Source organism: Talpa occidentalis, unplaced genomic scaffold (genome assembly GCF_014898055.3).
Source record: "Talpa occidentalis isolate TD23 unplaced genomic scaffold, MPIMG_talOcc4v2.1 talOcc4.14, whole genome shotgun sequence".
Lineage (NCBI taxonomy): Eukaryota > Metazoa > Chordata > Mammalia > Eulipotyphla > Talpidae > Talpa > Talpa occidentalis.
This window is the reverse complement of record NW_023601433.1, coordinates 68,264,965-68,288,688: the sequence shown is the minus strand read 5'-3', so window position 1 is coordinate 68,288,688 and position 23,724 is coordinate 68,264,965. Positions and strand designations below refer to the sequence as shown.

General features: G+C 36.6%; 1 long non-coding RNA gene and 1 pseudogene across 1 annotated transcript; one reads left to right on the top strand and one right to left on the bottom strand.

Annotated features, from left to right (window-relative positions):
• Positions 1-23,724, bottom strand: part of LOC119244747 (armadillo repeat-containing protein 3-like) — a 156,328-nt pseudogene that overhangs the window by 75,127 nt on the left and 57,477 nt on the right.
• Positions 710-21,762, top strand: LOC129145783 (uncharacterized). Its single transcript, XR_008551827.1, has 3 exons — positions 710-778; positions 14,540-14,677; positions 21,728-21,762. It is a non-coding gene; the product is annotated as an uncharacterized LOC129145783 (long non-coding RNA).

Below are 23,724 nucleotides of genomic sequence, written 5' to 3'. Positions count from 1 at the left end.
CCACATGTAGCTACAGACCACTTAACTATGGCTGGTACAAATTAAGGTGTGCTGTAAGTATAGCATACAGACTGGATTTTACAGATACAGTATGAAAAAATGTAAATTATAGTTAACAATAATTTATAGTTATTTGTAATGCTGATGTCACATATTTTAGATATATTAGCCAAAGTAAAGTACATTATTGAAATTAATTTCACCTTTTTAAAAAATATATGGCTACTAGGAAATCAGACATTACATACATGTCTCTCCCCATATTCCCTTGAACATGATGGCCCTAGAGTTTAACTGTCCTACTGGGCTGGGTGTGAGGGAAGTTATCATAGATCCTGGCCTCACACACTCATACCAACCAAATATTTTCCAACTTCTCTTGAAATACTACAGAATATATTATATTCTAGGGGAAAAATAATTATTTGCCTTGATTTGAAAACTTGGGCTAAAAATATACACATACTCAATATTTAAAAAAATTAATGTTCAATTAAGTTGTGAATTAATAACAGTGATCAGTATAAAACATTTTAAAATAAAAACAGTAAAAGTAACACTTCTAAAATGGCCAAATTGAAAAGTCAGCATTCAGACAATCATCTGTCAAGACCACTATAGCAAAGGGAAATAATACATTCTTTCTAGGGTTTATAGTCTTCCCCTTTGTCTAATTTCTGCTTTCTGTTGAATATTTTTACAGATTTAATATTCAAGCTATGAAAAACATTGTTCCATCAGCGGAATCTGGCACTATAGCAGGCTCTTTAGAGAACAGGTTTGGCATTTCTAATATTCACTCTGGATTTGTTAAGTGGTTTGCAGCTGAGAAGCTAGAACAACTACTTTCCATAGTATACATTTTAAAATGCTCAGAGGCAAATTCTCCTTAAGAATTATGATAGTCTGTGGATTATGCAATCAGTACATTATCAAAAATGTGCTCTTTTGATTATTACAATAATCTAAATATTGCTAATTATAGTATTACATGCTAACTAGAATATAAGTACAGATAATACATTCTTTGATATGTATTCCTGCTACTGGCAAACTCTGAAACAAATTAGATATTATTTCTAGAAAAGTATGCCCCAAAAGTCAAGACAAGAAACACTTAAATAGGCCTAGGAAAACTACGTTTTTCTTCCATGACAGTCATTGAGGAAATATCTATAAATGGAAGTTTGAGATATTTGGGTACACTAAGCAAGGGTGAAGGAAGAAATTTCTGTAATTGTATTCTTCTGTTTGTAGAGATTCCAATCTGCACTCTTGAACTGAGTATTCCATGCAAAGAGCTCACAAAGAGAACATTTGTTCTTCTTACATATAACACTAATCATTTTTTAATATTTAATAGTCATTGGATAAATCAAGTACTCAGCATCTATAGGACAAATTTATTCTTTGACTGCAGCAATAATATCAAACAAATGTTATTTGATATCATACTCAACTCAAAGATTGCTTTGTGTTACTGTAAACAAAGTGTGGTAGTGAGCTAGCAAAAGCACAATAAATTTAATATCCATGTTTCAAAAACAAACTACCAATAAAGGCTGACCAAAAATCAAGGAAGCAATGGCAAAAGAAAAAAAAAGTCAGAGGAAAAAGAAAAGAGCATAGAAGATGAGATGGGGAGGAAAGATCTGGCTATAGAAATACATCAGCGATTCATGCCAACGCCTTCAAATCTTTGCCCACATTTCCCCTCTAATCGCAGAAATCCAGTAAATATACAATTTGTACCCCTTCACCTGCCCTCCTGAATCCCTTCATTAAGCTTTTCACTTTCCAAGACACAATATTTTTAATCTGTTTAAGCACATAGAAAACGTCAAGTATTTAATAAGTACTCAATAAATATTTGCTGAATAAGTGGGTGAGGTGATTATTGTCTCTACTAAAAGTTGGTGCTTTGCATGACTGAATGATAGAACTTTTTTCATTGAGTGGTACCCATGACTCAGAAGGCTGAGAATTTTGCTCTTTAAATTTGCAATTCTGTACACAAAAACACTGTTAAGTTTTGGGGGGATGGTTCAACAACAGGAATGTTTTCAACAAATTCCGTATATTATCATGTCACACAGGGGATGGTTTTGAGCATTCAAATAAGTAAATCACCTGTTTCCTTCTTTTTCATTCTATTTTCCTTTGTTCCAATCATCTTTCTTTTATTATCTCTTTTATCTCAATATCTGTGTATACTGCAACTTAGATGAATTTATTATCCTTATTGTTATTGGGGTCTCAGCAACATGTGGGCATAGAGTAGGAGGAGGGAATGGGATCTGGATGGGTTTGGGGCTGAAAATTCATCTTCTTAGGAAAAGCAGGACTTTCATCCAAAGGACTACAGCAAAATCCAACTTGATTCAAGCAGTGTGATTTCCAAAAAAGACACAAGAACAAGAACTGTTGGGTAACAGCAGCAGGAGCTCAAAAAGAAGCCCATTCTTGAGAGGGAAGCCTAGGAAATGTTTTCAGTCACCATTTTCTAGGATGTGTTCTGCAGAATACTAATTCCGTGATTATTAATAGATTTGTGTAAACAAAAAGGGTTCTACATTCAAGTCAGTATGGGAAACACTGACTTAGATAGTATTCCTTTAATGAAAGACTTTGCATGAAGACTGCATTAAGACTGAGACTTTAAGATGTTACTATATGATGTGAATCTCCAAGAGAGAATTTTCATTTGCAGCATTTCCCCATTTTTGTTTCCCCAAAACCATTTCTCTGCAGTTCTTAGAGGGCAGGCAACTCTTTCATCATGCACTGCTGGGAGGAAAAGGGTAGTTTGGTTAGAACTGGGCTGGGCCCCAAGTTTTCTGCCAAGAAGTTTGGGGTTCAAGTCAGGGCTTCAGTGCCAAAGAACCAAGGTGAGGGCCAAATCATCATGGAAGTGCAGTAGTAGAGGAGCTCAGGCTTGGAAACCAGGTAGATTGCTTTGGAATACTAACTACCACTCCTCTCTCTATTTGATAAATATGGGGTAAGTTATTCAGTCCTCTGTAATCTATGAAATGGGGATAATAATGCCCCCCATAAGGTAATGGTAAAGAATTGAGTAATATATCTACAGTATTTTTCATAATACCTAACACAAAGTGAAATTTCAATAAATGAGAGAACATTTCATTTCAATAAATGAATATAGTTTGGGGAAGGTTTACATTTTGTTAATGATGACATCCTTTAAGCTGGTCCAACTCTTCTTGGGGTAGGTGTGCTTTGCAATTCAGTGGGCACTCTGGTGACCCTGCATGTCACAAATGCCAGCACTTCTGCCAAAGCTGCTGCAGGAAGCTGTGACTCATAATATCTGTATTTCTTCTTCCTCTACTCTGCATTCCACATAACATGCAAAATATCAACACAGTGACTGACCTCTAGTTACCATAGCAAACTACATTTGAATAGGTAGTTGAGCAAATGACTATTTCTTATAGGTTGCCATTTTTTTCTCATCAAAATATTGAAAATTCATTTTTCATTAGCTAAGCCTTTTTATAAATTCCATAGAGAAAAAAGCCAAATTGTTAACATGAACAGTCTTACAATATTCTTTTGGTCACAGTGTATCAGACTGCCTCATGAATAAAAGGTTATTAATATAACTTAATATTACCTACAATAATGATTATTACAAACAATAGCTTTCTTAAAATGGTCTAGATAATTCTGCTTATGTAGTGACAGTATAACAAAATATTAGATTTATATATTTAATTCAATCTAATTTTTCCTAAACTGTCTCAACTTTTAACATGTGCTTTCTCCAGAAATACATGTTTGCATTGCATGTGATTTTTCTGCTTGTAATTATAGAGTGTTCGGTGCTGTCTAACAGGACCTAGGCACATGGTTCTCAATGACCCGCTATTATGGGGAACTACTGGAACTCTCTGCCAGACCTTTCAAACATTTTGTTCATATCTGAGAGGGGCAGCCGAACATATGACTTCCTCTAATTACATTCATGCATGAAAACTGAAATGAGCGTTTTAAAGCTAAATCACAAGACTGGGCCTCCCCGGTGGCGCAGTGGTTGAGTGCTGGGTTGCGAAGCTGCCCGCAGCCTCTGCAGCACCGGTTCGATCCCTGGCCACCGGGTGAGGATCCCACATGGTGCGCAGACCTCTCCTGCTGCCTGCTGCTCCCCTCAGCACTTTGTCAGTCTGCCTGTTCTGCTCTCTGTTCTGGCTCTGGTGAATTCTCTCACCCTCCCATGATTCTGACTGTACCCAGTGCCTGTATAAATAAATCTTAAATAAATAAATAAATAAAGCTAAATCACAAGAGTTTCACCTTTTCTACAGAAATAGTTCTAATTTTAGATTTCAAGTTGATTTTTCATTCATTTTACCATTTAAATCAACTGAAGTTCTAATTAGAAGGATTTAATTAAAATTAGATTAATTTGAAAAAATCCAGCTTGGTACTGAATGCTCCTACTTTGCATATGTCCTGTCACTGTTCACTCAGACAGCAAATATTTATTGAGCAGTGACTGTTTTGCACATTACATAGGATGCTGTGCATGAAATAGAGATAAATTAGTCACCATCCCTTTCCTCTGCAAGTTGATAGTTCCATAAGAGAAACAAGGTTCAGATGCAAATGTTTGCAATCATTCATACAAAGGAATCATATGAATGGGAGAAAAGGCAACAAGAAGACATGCCAGCCATCAGTAACTCAGACAAGTAACTCAGACCAGCAAGAGATGAGTCCTTCCATAAGGAGAATTTGTTCATGCTAAGGTGTCTCCTTTCCAGAATTCTCTTTCTCTCACTCACTCTTTTAATCGATGCTTAATGATGTTGGTGTTCTGTGTATTTGTTGCCTTAAACAGTAGAATCAGTCACCTCACAGGCTCATGCTCCTGGGAGACAAAATAGCCCTAAGAGATACAATATTTAGAAGACTTATTAAAAAAAAAAAAGGATGGAATTAAAATTTTAGTGATGAACATATGTCGTATATACGGGTGTTCATTTATAATGATGTGTACCTGAAACCTATATAATGCTATAAACCTGTGTTACTATAATTAAAAAAAAAGACTTTATAAAGGAAAAAAGTCAATAGGAAAAATACTAATCAAGTGCTGATTCCAAATCTTAAAAAAAATGAGATTTTGTTGTTTATACATATTAACTTAGAAATAGTCTTCTTTGAATTAACATCTGCAAGAGTATACCCAAGGTTTGGAACACTAGTGAAGGCCAAAAGGAAGATGATCAGGCACAGAAAGTGCCTCTAGCAGAGAGTAGCCACAGGAATAGCAACCAACAGTTCAGTCTATAAATGTTTGCAAACAGATGCCCTCAAACACAAGCACTGGCATGAAGAAGCAGAGGCATGAAGGGAGCATATTAGTCATTTCCTCACAGGGAGAGTGGGAAAGCCAGCACTAGCATGCTGGAGAAAAGCAAAATCTAAAATAACCTTACTAAATTTGAGAAGTGGTCGGAATGCTTTTGTAAGTTTTCTGAAGATAAATGCAGGTTAGTACCTTCAGGAAAAGGAAATGAACTCTACAAATATAGGATGAGTTGAGACTGGCTGCAAGGAAGATGTCTCAACAGGAGCCAGCAATGAAAATAGATAAGCTGAAAATGGTCAGCGCCAGCTTTCAGAAAATTGCTGCAGGTTTAGAATGCACAAGCAAGGCCTGGAGGGACAAGGAGCTCCTTCCCTTCTTGGTATTAGCCTAAGCTTCCCAGAGCACTGTGTACATTACCACATCCCATAGTAAGAGGGAAACAAAGAACCTGGGGACATTCAAATTCAACCAAGATTATTAGAAAGTGAGACCTATGCAAAAAAAAAAAAAAAAACCCAGAGAGGAAGAGAGAAGTGATTGTTTATCTGAAAGAAAGTGACAAGGTTAATGTCTTTAATGGGCAAGTTTGTATTTCTATTTTTTATTCAACTCTATTTTCATTAGGGAACAAAATTTTTAACTATAATATGACAAACAGAACTGTCTCAAATGGGGTTCAAACCTTATTGTAGACAAACTCAAGTTCACCACCCTATTCCTAACTTATTATTAGAATTTTTTAAATAAGTTCTTACAATATAGAAGTAGCATGTGATCAACCCTTTGTTACCCCACAAATTTCTCTCAGATTAAAAAAAAAATAAACATTCTGCATGTCTAGCAGTTTTATTTTAGGTTTCCCTAATATATCATTCTATTTACTGCAGAATTTGAATTAAAGGAAACTTTTCTTCTTTTTTTCTAGCCACTGATTTGCATTTAAGCTTACTTCCCAGCTTCTGTTTCCTACCAGAGGCCTCCGGGATGAAAGGGCTGCCCTAGGCTTGGCGCTCGGCCACGCTGGTGACAGGCAGTCATAGTGGCTCCGTTGTCCAGGGCAGCGCCTGTTACCATCACAGCCCAGAGAGCCTCCGCTCCAGTTCTAGTACACATTGTCCTGGCTGCTATTTCTCTGATTAGTTGTTTCTCTCTTTCTAAACTTGGCTTTTTAGTCTGGGTTATTCTTATTTTAACCTCGGGATTCATCCTCAGAGAAAATTTTCTCTGAGGCTTCCCACTGAGATCTTGTCCTGTCGGTGGGTTAGACCTTCCCATTCAGTCCTCTAGGAAAGGAAGGTATTACTCCTTGAGGTGGTGACTCAGACCCAGACCTAAGACCTCAGCACATTCTCTTAAGTTCCCCTGTCCACCAGCAAACCCCTGCTTATTCTTCCTCATTTTTCTCGCCACTCCAGCTCACCTTATTGAGACCTGAACCCCAAAGCAGCAGCAGTGTCCTGTCTGCATGTAGCTGGGCAGAGAGGGAGAGCAGTTTCCTTCTCCCACTCCTCTCCCCAAACTACTTAACCAATTTCTGTATTTATCAAACAAGAGAGTGGAAGCCTGAGAAATCTATGTCATAATAAGGTACAGGATTTAAAGTTACTTTAGTGTTGCCTTAATGTATCATTTTTATCAAATACAGGTAAATACAGGGTATCATCCCTTGCTTTGAACCATATCCACCTTGGTCTGTAATGCTAAACTTGAAAGCACTACCACCACATTATATAATATAGATTCATATCACCTGCATCCAAATTTTCTTCAATTCATAGTTAAGTAGCTAAAACTCCCTCATTAAAATAAGAAGTTATTACTGATATATCTACCAACCTATGTGCTCTCTTAAACTCTATGGGGGGTCTCATTTCTAAGGGCCATACCTAAGATTTCTGTAATATCACATTTTATGAAAGAACATAACAAGCAAATTCCCTAGTCTTCATGCTCTGAATCACACTTGTGATCACATCTAGTGTCCCACTTCTCTACCTAGACCCTCCCCTTGAATGAATGGTGGAATGGATGTGGTAATAGATTCAGCAATCTGTGGAAGAGCCAATATTGAATGACAGGTTATGATGGGTGTAGAACTTGACTTTCTGTGATTCATGGAAGGCAATCTCATTGCTTTAGACTCACACTCTTGTGTGTCCTACGCTGACAACTATGCTATAGCGAATTTCTGATGCATTCCTGAGGATAAAGGTGCCTTTTCTAAGTTGATGCAAGTTTGTAGAAGAATTAAATACAGAAAATGTGATGGATGAACAAATCAGAGTGAAAATGATTTTGTTTTTTCCTCCATTGCTGTCATTGCCCTAACAGAATAGAAGAACTTGAATCTGCTATAGTTTTAAAATAAATATATTGACTAGGATGCTAAGTCACCTTCCTGTAAGAACAAAAGGAGAAATGCAACCTTCCAGGATCACATTTGTAAATGTCAATTTTGTGGTATGGGTGCTGGCTCAGGAATGGTGGCTTTGGGGTTGGCAGCAGAGCAGGTGCAATTCTCAGCTCTGAGCCTTTTTGTTCATTTGTTCATTCCTGTCAATGCGGCAGAGAAAATGTTTAGTCTTCATGAGTTTAAACAGTTCAATCAATAAAGATATTGGAATAGTTACAAAGTATAATACTAGTGACAAAAATAATTCTGAAAAACATGATAAACATTGCAGAAACATAACATGATCTTGTTAATTATATCTCTCTGAAATGCCAGATTATGTCAACCAAAACTGCAAGGTGAAGAAATGAATCCTGTTAAATTTTATATCTGACCCAAAAGCAAGACAATAATTCTTTCCATTAAAATACAATGCAATTGTTGAAATAAGGCAAGATAAAAGAAATCCAAGTGTTTTTAATTTATAGGGAGATGCAAAGCAGAAAAATAAAATGTTATATGTAATCAGAATTGTGGGCACCACCCAAAGTCCCTTTTCAGAACTGAGAATGTTCATAGACCATTCTTCATAGTATGAAATGTATTTTATTGGTTGAACTCAGAGCTGTACTTAGAGAGGGGATTGTCTTGGTTTAGAGACCACCAGAATGAGTGGTTTCAATGCCCAGTTGTTGGGAATATTGCCTACTGAAGGCTCGTGGCTGGGTCTCTCTCAAAGAAGTGTCTTCAGCAGGAGCTCTCTGCCTCAGGACATGACCACATGAACCCTCCTCTCCTGGCAGAGCCCATATCCATGACTGGCTAATACAGAAGTTTAAATGTCTAGCCACAACCAACACTCCCATTCCCACCCCTGCAACTATTTGGAATGTTCCAGAAGGTCCATCCCAATCTTAGAACTCCACCATAAGTGAAGCTAAGGCCTCTGGTGCAACTGTGCTGCAGTTCCACTTCCCTCAGCCAATCCTTCATCCCTCAGTTCCTTTGAAATGCTGTTCCTAAGTGTGTTTTCTAGCAAACTTCCTGTTGGAATCTTTACCTGTTTCCGGGGAACCTGATCTATTACAAACTGTATCTTCCAATTCACTGTAGGGAATAAAGGGCAAGTAAATATAGACCTAATAGCTACAAAATTTAAAAAAAAAAAAAAAGAATTTCTGAAGAGCATAAAGGCTATTTTTTAAAACTAAAAGCACAAAATAAGCTAAGATATATGTGTATGTATTACAATAAACACTCTATTAGAGGACCAAGACTCTCCAATGAATCAAAAAACAAAATCTAACTGTGCTATTTTGTCAGTGGTTATTTATTTCATAGATGTCAGCTGAGGTCATCTTGACCTTTAAAAATTAAAATAAAATTGGCTCAAGTCTTTAGTTCAATGTCCTTAGGGAAACCCAGTGCCCTTCTCTGATATTTTTGCAAATTCCTGGGCACTTACACTCTCCGTCAATTCTGTTCACCTCTGGACACATGATCTCATTCATGACTCATTGTGACTGCCTTTGTCTCTCCACGACCCCCGCCTCTGAGACAAGTCCTATCGTTGATTCTCTCACAAACCTGTCACACAAAGCAAAGGTGTGCAGTTTATTTTGTTGGGTTGGGGTGAGGGAGATTGTTTTAAATCGTAACAGCACAAATAACATCAAGTGGGACTTGACACTCATTTTCTTAAAGTTCTTTAATGAGCTTATTCTACCAGTTCATCATGGTTGTTTCCTGAACAAAACAATTAACTAATAAAAGATGAATGATGGGCTAAAACAACTTTAATACGCCTTGTCTTTCATAATGCCTGAGGAAAAAGGAGGAAAAGTATTTTTTTCTAATCGGCTTCATAATCTCCTTTCATCTACTCATCAAAATCTACTAAGAAGGGGAAGAGTATTTCTTCCTCACCTGAAGCCAGAATATGGTTGGACTTACTTTCATGGTAATACTTTTGTCTTTCTAATGTTGGATAGCACTCCGATAAATGGCTATGGTAATGGTTTATTTAATCATCATGTGCATAATACCTTTGTATTTATTACAAGCAATGCTGTAAGGAACATTCTTACTCCTTCTTAGGTTTAGGTTTCTGTTCTTTTGCTTTCATCATACCTGTTCACAGAGTACCACAAATTTTTCCAGCATTGACTGATACAACTCAAATTTTACAAGCACTTGTATGGCTACTTGACTAAAGCCTGAGACTTTTACTAAATTGTGAGCCATGAGTTCAGGAGTAAGTCTGGTTTTTCTCTACATTGCACCCAAGTGCTCAGTCCTGTTTCCGGAAAGTAAGAAGTATTTCTTCTTAACATTTTTCAAATATGCTAATAAATCTGCTTGCCCATTTAAAAACTGATTTCTATAGGAAAAAAATTCTAGAGAAAACTTACTGAAAAGCCTACACCAAAAAAATGAATACTATTTAATTTTAAATAGGTTGCACTTCATATTCATAAAAATATTAATTATAGAAAAAGTTTTACTCAGCTTCCCTAGACAAGTATATAATATAAAGAGAAATGTATAGTAGCATTACATTTTCAAATTAGTATTCACTTATTGATGTCATGTACTAGAAATTTTTACCTCTGGAGTACATAATCAAAGAATGCCTGTATTATTGCATTAGAGGAAAGCGATCCTTGAAGAAAGCTTGAAGAGGGCCGAAAGGTGGCCATTCAAAGGCCTCCACCATCTCAACCCAACCTTCCCTTCTACCCCATCTCTCAGTCTTTGGTTCATGCTGTCTATATTTTATCTTTGCCCTTTCTTCTCCTCACCATCTGCCCCCTAACTTGTTTTCCCATTCCTTTTACTTTTGTTTCTATCTGGAATGCAGTTCTCTCCAGTTCTCCTGCCCTTTCACTGTCAGATCAAAGGTGATTACTATCATAAAGCTCTCAAGGCATTCAAGTTAGAATTCCTAGCTCTTGTGTGCTCTGGAGTCCTTTCCTCCAAGTACTATTGTATTTGCAATGTAAAAACTTACAATTATTATGCTCTCTCAATTAGATTAAAAATTTCTTTAGACTGAATAGGCATTGTGATGACAGATCTCTTTATGAATGAATCATACATTTATTTATAAAATAAATGTTTATAGGGTGCATTCAAATATAGCAAGGCACTGTGCTAGGCTCAAGGGATTATAATCTTTAAAGAACTTTAAAAGCAGAAAGAGAGGGGTGACAATAAATGTCCAGTTACAAATTATATTAGGTATCCCAATGATATGAATATAGGTTTCTGATTGAATTTATATTTTATTATACTATCTGACACATTCTTAGTGAGTTACTCAATACACTTACTCATAACATTATCATTTTTGTATTATAAATTCAGACTTTAAGAAACTTTTTGACCCTTAAAATTATATCTGTCAATAAAGTAGCAACTGCTTAAGTGGTGGTCACTAAACTGCCAGGCTTTACCAAGAGGTAGAATTAAATACAGGTGCTCATGCCTCCTCATTCATTGTTCTTTTAATTATCAATGCAGTAACCTTTATTAAAACAACAAAAAATGCTACTCCTAGAAGTAAAATACAGCAATATTTGATAAATCTTGGCTTTCTTCTTCATTACGAGTCACTACCACTCATCATAAGTAGGCCCATCTTTGACTTCCTCTATACACTTGATTAGAAAACTTCTATAAAATCTCTCCTAGTTTTAGCCAAATTTCCAGGCATTCAGACAAGCACAACAGCCAAAAGACTTTGTATTTTCATACTTCTGCCAATATCTTTCCTTTTACAGTCAATGAGTAGACTATCCATTCTATTTAGGGCATTAGTGCTGATTAAGCAACAAATTATTATCAAATCATTATATAGTTTTTAGATAAATAAAAACATATTTTAGATTTTAGATTTTTCAAGCAGTAATTTACATCACTATTATCCCAACAAGCAAAAAATTTGTATGTTTTTCTCCATTTATATAATCCCATTAAACATTTTTTTAAGATCTATTTATTTATGCATACAAGAGCTGGGGTACAGGCCAGATGTGCAGGGGGTGAAAGGATTCACCAGAGACAGGGTGGGGAACAGAACAGGCAGATTGACCGAAGTACACTGCTGAGAGGAACAGCGGGTGAGTCAGAGGTCTGCTAGGCCATGTGGGTAGCTCCCTGGCTGGGGATCAAACTTGTGCTACAGAGGCTGTGGACAGCTTCATAGGTTGCACCTTAACCCCTTGCGCCACCAGGGAGGCCCTAAACATTTTTTTTTATATGCAAAAGAATAGACTTATTACCAAAGGAGAGAAGAGCAAAGGACACTTGCACAGACACAAGTGGGCAGAAAGCTGCCTAAACATTATTAAATGTTAGATGCGTCCTGGTTTCTAACTGATCTCTCAAGAAAACTGCTTTTATCCATTCATCTTTCATTCATTAATTCAATAAACATCGACTTCGGCTCTGTGGTAAGCCCTGGGTGAGGCACTGGGATAAACCATGTTGCTCAGAGAACAGGGGGAGAGAGAGTGAAGGGAGAATTAGAGCAGTAGTCACTCTCAATAGAACCTTAGATCCCTAAGTTAACTTTCAACCTGACCCAACAAAAATCTACTCTTCCTTTTCTTTACAGGATCACTGAGAATCATTACAGGTGCTAGGGAAGCTCGTGTTTTTACCAATATTTTAAATATAAAACTTTTTTGCTAACTAATCTGTTAATTTCTTAAAATTTTTGCATAAAACAATTTTCATAGGGAAAACTTGCCTCACACAACCCCTCCCCCCAAAAAAACTTTTATGATGTTTCTTATATAAAGTATATTTTTTTACATCACCTGGATTTACAATTCATGTATTGGATTATAGCCCATGAATTAGGAGTAACTCTTTTTTACATTTTTATAAAAAAAAAAAACAACAACATGGCTGAACCAGCAGTACTTCTTAAATATGGAAAGAATTAAAGTCAACAAAAGTACAAATGAGAGAAGAGTTTTCAAACAAGAAAGAGAATAATCCAGCATAATATAACTGTAAATGTTAGTAGCTGCTTTAATTTTTACAAATCACCTACTAGGTCCACTTGTACAGCTGGAGACTCTAGTTTAAAACCTATTATCAGAAACAGTGGCCCAAAATGCCTCAGGAAAAAAAGCCTCTTACAGAATCAGCTTGTACTTGAGAGTACAAGAGAACAAAATAAGAGTCTGAGGCAAGGAGAAATTGCATGAAGAGTAACAAAGCTGACCAAATATTTATTACTGTTTTTTTCTGATAATACCTACACTCCATTTTAGAGGAAGTTCAGTCATAATATTTCTAGTGAAAAGACTACTATTTTCTCTCCAGTTACTAGGGAATTTACATTACATATAAGGGGAACTTCCTGGCAGTAAACTAATTGAACATTCAAATGGGACGTATGTAGGTATGTTTTAGATATTGCCCTAAAATAAATAACCAAGCTTTCTAGGTGTCCTATGATATTATGTTCTTTTGTTACCAAATTTGACTCCAATTTCATTTATCAAATTGTAGTTTTGGAGAGACCATCTACCTTACTGGACTGGGACTTTTGTTCCCCCTTATTTTTTGCTTACCCAGTACCTAGTAAAATGCCCATGTATTTAAGCATTTAATAAATATTGGCTAAATGAAATTTTTAAGATGTCATTTGATAATTTCCATAAAACATTTCTTTAGATAGATGGAGCTCATATGGTAAAGAAATGTTTATTTTGTTAAAGCAATCAAGCATTAAGTCTTAGATTAAAGAGAAATCAAATTGTACTAAGACATATGTCAAATTACTATAGAAAGGCATTTTTTTAATTTTGTAGATTACTTTGTAAGTTAAAGATGACAAAATATTTTCAAAAATGGTAATGTTGGTAATAAGTAATAATTACAATGGTAAGTCCTATTTGGAATGTGAAATGTTTACTCTTTAGATGATTTTAATACATATTTGGAAAGGTCTACATATTTCTTAAATATAATGCATTTTAATAAATGAAGATATTTGAACATTATTCTCTTTTAACCCCAAAATGGGTAGCATAAAATATATAACATACATGGAGAACTTAACATTAAAAGTCTTGATTCATATCTGAAACCAGATTTTCCTGGGCTTTTTACTTGTTAATTTTATTAAGCTAGAATCACAGATGATTTAAGCTAAGTCACATGAGAACCTGCATCTTCTATACTTTCTCATATTCCTTCCAAGTGGACTAATTTGGACAAATGTCTTATCCTGGTTCTGAATGGAGGTGTGGAAGGTTTGCTATCTGTGTGAATTGTATTGGGTTCCCCAATTTATCTCTTACTCTAGACTGAAGGAAGCTCAGATTTGCCTTTAGTCACTTCCAGGTATTGATATTATGAATCAGTAACACAGGCAGACAGGTATTATTTGTGTCCCGAAATATGTAACATAGTTGTGATACTCAACTACTTGTAACAGATATTTGATAACTTCGGTCCCCTTCATTCTTGCCTTCTACATCTCTCTATTGGCTAAGTGACAAGGATGTATCCACGAGGTAGCCTTCAGGTTGCCTTGTTTTGTGTCTCTTAAGACAGTCATACACCTTATAGAAAAGAAACAAGGCTCGTATTGTATAAATCCACCTTTACTAAACATCAATATTTAGAGAATTGATCTAGCATGTGGAGGTGTTAGCTCAGGCTCTGACAGTGTGCACACTCGAGTCTTTTCTTTCAATCACATGTGTTTAGTGATGCATCACCCATATAGTCTGGAAATGTTAGTTCTGCTTTATAAAAACAATATACTGCCCACTTTGTCTTTTCAGTTTTTTCTACCAAAAGTTTGTCCAGTGGAACCAAGAAACAACAACAACAACAACAACAAAACTATGACCTTTCCACTAAACCATTTGAGCCAGTTTAGGACATGAAGAGAAAGATTCATGTAAATTTGTAGCACACAAGTAAGAATATTTGTTCAACCATCTTCAAATTACTTTATATTTTGGCCTGAACTCTATGTTTTCTGTGCATGTAGAGAAAGAGGTGCACGTGCAGGTGCATGCTTGTGTGTGTGTATGTGTGTGTATAAAAGTAATAAGCAGAAAATATTAACAAAACACAACAAAATAACAATAAACTGGAATCATTTTGGTTTTTCATTTTAAAAATCAAAAAAAGTTTCTATTTTCATAGAAGACACTAGAACTATCAGAATGCATTTATTCTATTTTCAGCGTGTCATTTTTCCAAGACCAGGAACACAGAGATAAGGGCTCTTTCAGCCTAAACTATAACAATTCATCTGCTTCCTAAAGGCAAGGGGCCTTTTCAAGACAATCATAACACTGTCCTTTCAGCAATAATACACTAACACTTTTCAATTGTTTCTGCAGAATCAAAGGGATTCATCCAATAGTAATAGCCACAGGCAGAGCAAGCAGCAACACCAGTGATGCATTTCATGGGGAAATGCAAAAATAAATAAAATAAATACCACATGACAAATTATTACAGGCTATTTGGACCATGCTTGAGATGTAGGTGACACTTCCCCAAAAGTTAGAATTAAATAAAATAGGTTCTTCCCTCAAATGCTATGCTGCTAAAGCATGCACAGATTTAATCTCCCTCTAACCTGTTTATAGTTTGTCTTTCAACACATTCAGGAAAACTAAGATTCTTCAGTCCCCAACGAGAGACACAGTGGCCAGATTTGAAACCCTCTGTGGCTTGATAGCAGTTCAAACACCATTTTGCCTCACAAGCTGTCTAATTCTCCTCATCCTATCTCCTGCCCCTTCATGAAGAAGATAGAAATGGGATTTGATCTCTTTTCTGCTTCAGTTGTACTTGATTAGAACAATAAGAGAAAAGAGATGTTCTAGGGGAGAAACTAAGAATTCATGTCAATGTACAGTTAGAGCCACCAAGTCAACCAAATCTTACTTGGTTGACTGAAAAGAAATTACCTCTCAAGTCTTCATTAGGGCACAGAATCAATTTAGTTCAACTGCTGAGATAATTACTACTCTATAGACTCAATCAAAAATAGACTTCAGCTCTCTACACGCATTTCCAAAAGAAAAGCAAGGAAAAGGATCACAGGTTGAGTTTTAGCAGCCCACTCTTCACCAGCTGTGTTCTAAGCTATTGTTCTTACTGCCTTGCTCACCACCACACATGGCTACATCAGCATAGTTTGACCCAAAGATAAAGGAGAGAGCAAAGTCAGACTCAAGTAATGATGCTGTGGCAAAGGTAAGGACAATTGTGTTAGTTTTTGCTTAGTTCAATTCCTTTACTGTTTTTTCAGATTGTAAGAGCAATATATGCATACTTTGTGAAATCCAAAAGTACAGATAATTATAACCAAACAAAATAATACCTGGAGAAGAATGTCTGTGTTACTTACTAGAATGCTTTTACATGTTTGAAGAGTTTGCCAAAAAATGGGAATGGCTAGTACATCTTCACCAAGCCATACTATTATTTGTCTGGCTTTACATCAACAGCCCTGGAGTTTAGGTGTATCAATCACACAGTATTATAGCTTTGTTTATCATCTTTTGTCTTTAAGGGAGTATCTATCACATAGTAGTTGCATTTAAAATTTTCTTTTTTTTTTTAATTTAGTTATGCATTGAAGCACTGGGGTGTAGGCCAGAGGTGAGGGGAGTGAGAGGATTCACCAGAGACAGAGTGGGGAGATAACAGGTGGATTGACTGAAATACATTGCTGAGGGGAGCTGTGGGCGAGGCAGGACAGATCTGCTGTGCCATGTGGGTTAGCTCCCTGGAAGGGGATCAAACTCATGTTGCAGTAGCTGGTTATAGCTTGACAGCATTGAGACTTTAACCCCTACACCACCAGGGAGGCCCTAAACATTTCTTAATTTAAGTAAATTAGTGGACTTCAAGGCTATACTGAAAGTCCAGAATCAAAAGTTTAGTTTTGTATTGGACAATTATAACTGAAGTTTCCAAGATTAAAGGAGTGGGAATGGAGAGAAGATCAAAGGGGTAGGTATTGGGAAAAACATTATGTCAAATTGTTTTTTAAAGTTTAGTTGGGGTTATAGTCAAGAGCAAGTCAAAGTTTTATCTTTTGAGAACATTTTTTTTTCAAAGTAGAATATCTACTCTCTTACTTTAATTTGGTTTATAGAATTATATATCTCTGATATTGTGGAATCTCATAAATATCCAGAGAGGAAAAGAAGGAGAAAAACAGTCACAGAATAATCTGTATTTAAAATGCCTAGTTAGAGTATTTCCCATCATTAGCACAGATATCTTATTTTCAAACTTTGTTTATAACTCTGGGAAAATAATATCACAAGCTTAGATGGTAAAAAACTGAGAGATCTAGATCTGAAAGCAGAGGATGAGGATTGAAAATCTGGTTCTGACATTTTCTTCCCCCAACCTTAATCTGGTTACTAAACCACTCAAAATTAAGAAACCACCCTTAGTTCCTTCATGAGTGAAATGTGGGCTGTGTCCAATTCACCGAGTTCTTAGAATTAAGTGAAGGAATAGGCAAAAGTGCCTAGAAGAATACATGAATCCTTAAATAGGTGCTCATAAAATATTCGTTGATTTTGAGGGAACAAATGCTTTTGTACCATGATTTTATGCAAGTCTTTTCTTCCTGGAGTTATTCACATCATGACATAAAGTAATTTTAGATAAAATGAGTAGCTTTGGTAATTATTATCCTCTCCATTTTATAAGTGGAACAATATTCAGACTCAGCCATTTGGGTTGAGTCTGCTTGAGACAACCATGTCAATCATGCAGTGTAATTTGGGTCAAAACATTTTTCCCTGTTTCTTCTAATATACCTTTACTGAGAATTTGCATGAGAGACAATTGTCTTCTTATTCAACAAACTGACTAGTCACACCCTCTTTCTGAGGTGAATCAGTAAAGACAATTTTTGTTCTGAGGTCTAAGATGTTGATGTAGAGGTTTTAAAAAGAGGTGAGCAGTCACATATGACTGTCTCTTAGGGGAAGGACAGCTGATTAACCTCCCAAGTGACACTAGTTCCAAATCACTATTTTCTAGGATATAGTCTACAACTTACACACTCACAAGCATATTCCTGTCACTGTCCAGGGTTGCTGGGTTCAGAGGGCCAACTCACCCTGATAATATCACAAGAATGAAGTTAAACCATCAGTCCAACTGGTTCATTGATAATGAAAGATAGAATATATGGGTAAAGCAGACACTACCTAACTCCCCACGCTGAATTCCACCTCCACTTTGCCCCCATAAGGGAGCTACATGGAAAACCAATTTGTGAGAACTTTATTTTGTGAGCCTAGAATCAGAACAAGAAAAATTAGTTGCAGAATTCAAATACGGAATGGCTTTGAGCAGTTTTGAGTTCTGTCCATTTCAATTAATCTCTTTTGCTGCCTTCCAATGTCTTAGATAAAATGAAACCCTTTCAGGCATTGTTAGTAATAACAATCTGGCCTGGGGCTTCCCCGGTGGCGCAGCGGTTGAGTGCTGGGTTGAGAAGCTGCCCGCGGCCTCTGCAGTGCGGGTTCTGTCCCCGGCTGCTCCCCGGCCACCGGAGGAGGGTCCCACATGGTGCGCAGACCTCTCCTGCCGCCCGCTGCTCCCCTCAGCAGTGTGCTTCGGTCCTTCTGCCTGCTCTGCTCCCTGCTCTGGCTCTGGTGAATTCTCTCACCCTCCCGCGCTTCTGACTGTGCCCAGTGCTTGTATAAATAAATAAAAATAAATCTTAAAAAAAAAAAAACAAAAAAAAACAATCTGGCCTGGGTATACCATGACTGAATGTTTTAGTCAGGATTTTAGTGCCTAGAGTGGTCAGGCCAGCTAACAATAATGATTGCCAATATTCAGCTTACTGGTCAGATTTCCTAAATTTAAAAAAAAAAATTGTTGAACTAAAGTAAGAGGAAAAATGGTAGAAATGCAAATAATGAAGGCTGGTTGTCGGGATCCTTAAATAGATAGAATCTAAAGTTGCCTGGAGCCAAGTAGAGTGAGGTACCACTGTAGCCTCTTGCCCACATCTGACCAAGAGAGATGGGGGCTGCTGAAGGAGGTGGAGGAGGCTAGGAGAAAGGTTAGTGGGTGTGAGCACTGTGAGCTGAGGTCACATATCTCCATACATTCCTTACTAAGGAAACAAACATTGCCAATTGTTAGTGTTTTCATTGAGTTCATCTGTATTCCTTCCATGTCTCATTTGGTGTTTCTGGCTTCTAACAAAATTGTCCATGGGAGCAGTTTAAAGGCCCATTTTAAAATAATAATTAATATCTCTTAGATTTCCAAAGGTTTCAAGTCAGCAAATTATGTAGGGGAAGCACCTCAGGTCTAACTGAATCTCCACCCCCAACAATAAAAGGCCTTCATTATCAATCCCAATTTTGAAACAGAAGGGAAGTTAATAACATTAGCCAACATCATGATAAGTTCTCCTGACAAGTTGGGTTACCTCACAAATCCCATTTTTGTGAGATCTGAACTGAAATAAAGGTTTTGTTGGCTTTGTTGATGGTTAGTCTTCAAATTAAGGCTTATCTATTGACTTAATAAAAACACACTTCAAAATATTTCACTCAAACTTTTCTGATTGGTTTCATGTAAAATTTTATTGTATAAATGTCATCTAATCCAAGGACTAGTCAAATGTGAATTCTCTGCTGTTTATCACCAATCCCCATAAACTAAAAGGCACAATTACCTTAACCTTATTAAGAAAGATTTTTCTTTTTCAGTAGTGTCTACCTTTTAACTGAAATGAATCACAGTAGAAAGAATCTGATATACTAATTCACATTTAAGTATTAATGACTGAAATGGCATAACATGTTCACCCACCCAGAGTATTAGTATTTCAACTAGGGACTACACCTTAACATAAAAGAATTAAACTCAGTTAGTGAAATTTCAGGTGTCTGAAACACAGTAAGAGAAAAGAGGATTCAGATCACACCCCATCAGCAATATGCCCTAATGCAACAAAGTGGAAGCTTTGAATTCACTCAGATTCTAATTGAGTGCTGCCTCTGGATCCTTCCAGCTGTGTGACCTTGGCCAACCAAATGACTTAATCTATTGCAGTTCACTTTCCTTACAATTAAATGGGGGAAATAATCATCATTCTTCATAGATTATGAAATTTAAATGATTTAATGCATGGAAAGCACTTAGTATAGTGCCTCCCATACAGACAGGCACATGAAATGGAAACTGTTTATTAAAAGTTACCCATCTACTGCAACATCACAAAAGACTGATTCTATAACAAACTTCAAATACCATGATCTTCTCCATTCACTTATGTTTACAGAGTATCTTACGAACTTTGTAATCTTACAAACCTAACAAGCTTACATTTATGAAAATGTGGGTTGTTATTTAAGATAATTCAAGAACTAGTTAACCCTATCTGCCAACCTATATTGTAAAGGGTCTAGTATTTATTTATCTAAATGTATAGCGAGAACTATAACCATCTTATATTGAACTGTCAGGTACTCTTGGATGCAATGTAATATTTGATGATAACAGAACTTTATCCAAAGTCTAGGATAAAGAAGAATAAAAAGAACTGAGGAGATCTGAAAAAGTGTCAGGGAAGCACAAGACAAAAGGAAGGGATGTGATCATTAACACTAAGGGGATGGGGGACTCCCTTTCACAATGTATATGCATATCAAATCATCACATGGTATACTGTAAATACCACTTTGTCAATCATAGCTTAATAAAGTTGAAAATAAATGACTAATCTCTCATAAAAAAAGCCAGAGAATTTTTTTCCTTTTTGTTGAAAATAAGTAAGTGCATATTGAGGCATAGTAAAAAAAATTTTTTTGTACAAGTTGAAATTTTTTTGTCATTGTCCCAATTCTATAAGTAACAGGATGCCTGCATAAAGAAAAGAGGTCTTTAAAGATTAAAATAAAAATCCTGCTGGGAGAGAGGCAGTGTTAACTGGCTTTGACTGAATTTGCAAAATGACTCCCTGAGGCAATTACTGCTAGGTGCCTCCAAAAGATTGCATATGTGTGGGTGTATATATGCTCTGCTTTTGTGATAAAAATCTGATGATCCAAGTCATGAACTTATTACAATCAGGAGTCCTCTACAAGGAACACATGAAAAGGACATTCTGTTTCAATGGGTCTTGTGATTGTGATACCATCCCTTGAAATATCTTAGGAATTGTGGCAAGTAACTACCCCCTCTCCCACAAAGTTTACCTAAGGACTTTCCTTACATCTAAATGAACTGGAAATTTAAGCCTCCATTTTCAAGAGTTATGTAAAAACTATCTTCTTCTTACCTGGAAATAGCTTAGGTTTACAGTAATGAAAAGCATTGAAAATTCACCATTCAGCTAAAAAGATGAATCAGCGCTAAACTCGCTAAATGTGATATTTAATGACTCTATTTTTCCTCAAATCTAATGAAATTTAACCCTCAGGAGGTACAATATCAGACTTATTATTCTAGAACAATTACTAGAATTAAATGAAACAATGATCCTTCAAACTATTCCTAATTTGATTATTGATTAAAATGATATTGAGCATGTAGTATAGTTTCTGCTGTGTTTAAAACAAGAGCTATAGACCAGATAATTTCATTCATGTGTAATATAAAGAATATAAAGAGACAAAATCAAACTCTAGAAATCTGACTGTAAAATTGAGGCAACTAGAGGGGGTAGGAGTGAGTGGAGAACAAATGGTAGAGAGGGCCCAATAGACAATGATAGATGACTACGGGTGCCTTGGTAGTGTGGTTGTCTTCTAACTTACATCTGAAGATGTGTGATCCTATACCTGAATCATATACAGTATTGTAAACCAATTATATGTCAATAAAAAAAGTTATGACCCTTTTTGCTAGAAACAAATATATATTCTTTCAAATACTCATTCTGACTCCTATAAACATATGATCTGCCATCTCATGATTATCAAACTTTTTCTGCTTTGAATTTACCACTTTAGGATGGAAACTGAGGCGCTAAAGTTAAATGAATCCAGTTCAATCACAATTCTACGTAGCTTCACCTACTGTCAGTCAGTATCTGGAATCAGAGCTAAATTGGACAAAAAGGAAGGGATTTCTGCAACTTTATTTCCTCATGAAGAATTTAATGAAGGAGGACCACCAGTCACCTGTGCTTGAGATACAAAGAGTATCAGAAACAGTCCCTGCCTTCAAGAATTTCAAAGTCCAGTAGGGCAGGATGAGACAGGTGAACAGACCCTCATCATACCTATCAAACAAATCTTCTGCACGCACCTATCATGTCTCAACTGTGCTGTGGAAATCAAGTCCCCACCCCAGGTTTTTTGCATACTTTGATCAAAGTAAGATAGGGGCAAGTCTCCCAGTGATCTGCACTGCATGGGTTTTGGGGCGATCTGAGGACTAGAATTCTGGGTCCCATGATTCTCCTCAGTGGCAATTCCCCTGCCAGCACACACCTTGGGGAGGAAAGGGTATTGTCTTTGGAAGGGTAGTGACACTTCTTTATATTGCCTTTAACTGTGATTCCAGAGCCACTATTATGCCTGGAATGTCTAACTCAAAAAAATACTTAAGGGAGGGTTTTGGCAACATACATTTAAACTACTGCAATATATTTATTGATATAAATTCAGGTCTGCATACAAGAAAATCCAAAAATGAGTGGATGTATGCAGTTCAAATATGTGTTGTTCAAGATTGAGTATCCTTCTAAACCTCCCCTTCTTTCAACCCAATGGAAGATGGACTGTCAGTGCCTGTCATCCGACCAGGCTGGAGCTTGGACTTCCAGGGCTAGAATCTGAGGCCCAGGAAACACTCAATTGTGGAGAGCAACAACATAAGAGCCTAGAGAACAAAAGCAGGGACCAAGGATGGATTCTGACAGCCAAAAGCCTCAGAGTTCAAAATAGCAGAGTACACGCAAGTCCATATAATCTGGGTAGGATCACAGAAGGTTAGTCCTTCATTTCAGCTGCCAGAGGAATGTGAGGGTAAAATGGGTGAGTCAACTTAGATTCAGGGTTTTGGGCTAGAAAATAAGATCTTTCCTAGATTAAAACATTGAATTATAATATATATTTTGTGTTTGGATGTTGCTGTCTTCAAAATATGCATTGTGGATCTTCTCTCTTGCTGTTCCCTACCTCTACCCAATCCATGATCACCCATTTTGAGACTTTGTTCTTAGATTTGTCTTACATTTAGATGTTAAATGTTTTTAAATTTGTACAAGTTTTTTGCTGTATTAATCTTTCATTATTATTTCAGATCTATTTTGCTATGTTTTACTATGACAATAGCTTATAGTTTGATGGCTCTCCCTGATTTATTTCCAAATTTACCATATTTAACACTTTATTCAAATTATTTACTTCAGGAGAATATCTTCATGGCTTTGTGTTAAGCAAAGTTTTCTTAGATGGGGGCCTAAAAAGTCAACCAATTATATATGATCAAAATTAATAATTCTTGAAAAATAGTATTAAAAATGAGATGGCAAGCCACAGATTAAATTTTTTAAATTTTTTTTTAAGATTTATGTATTTATTTATTTATACAAGCACTGAGTACACTCAGAAGCGCGGGAGGGTGAGAGAATTCACCAGAGCCAGAGCAGGGAGCAGAGCAGGCAGAAGGACCGAAGTACACTGCTGAGGGGAGCAGCCAGCGGCAGGAGAGGTCTGCGCGCCATGTGGGTCCCTCTTCCGGTGGCCGGGGAGCAGCTGGGGATTGAACCGGCGCTGCAGAGGCTGCAGGCAGCTTCGCAACCCAATGCTCAACCGCTGCGCCACCGGGGAGGCCCTAAATTTTTTTTTAAATTTTATTTTTATATTCCCCATACAATTCAACCCCTTTATTCTGACCCCAACCCCTCCTTTCCCCGCCCCCCACCCCCAAAAGAGTGTCTCTGGTTCATAGTTGTTTGTCGATTTTGATATTTTCTTTCTTATAGTTATTCTTTTTCCTG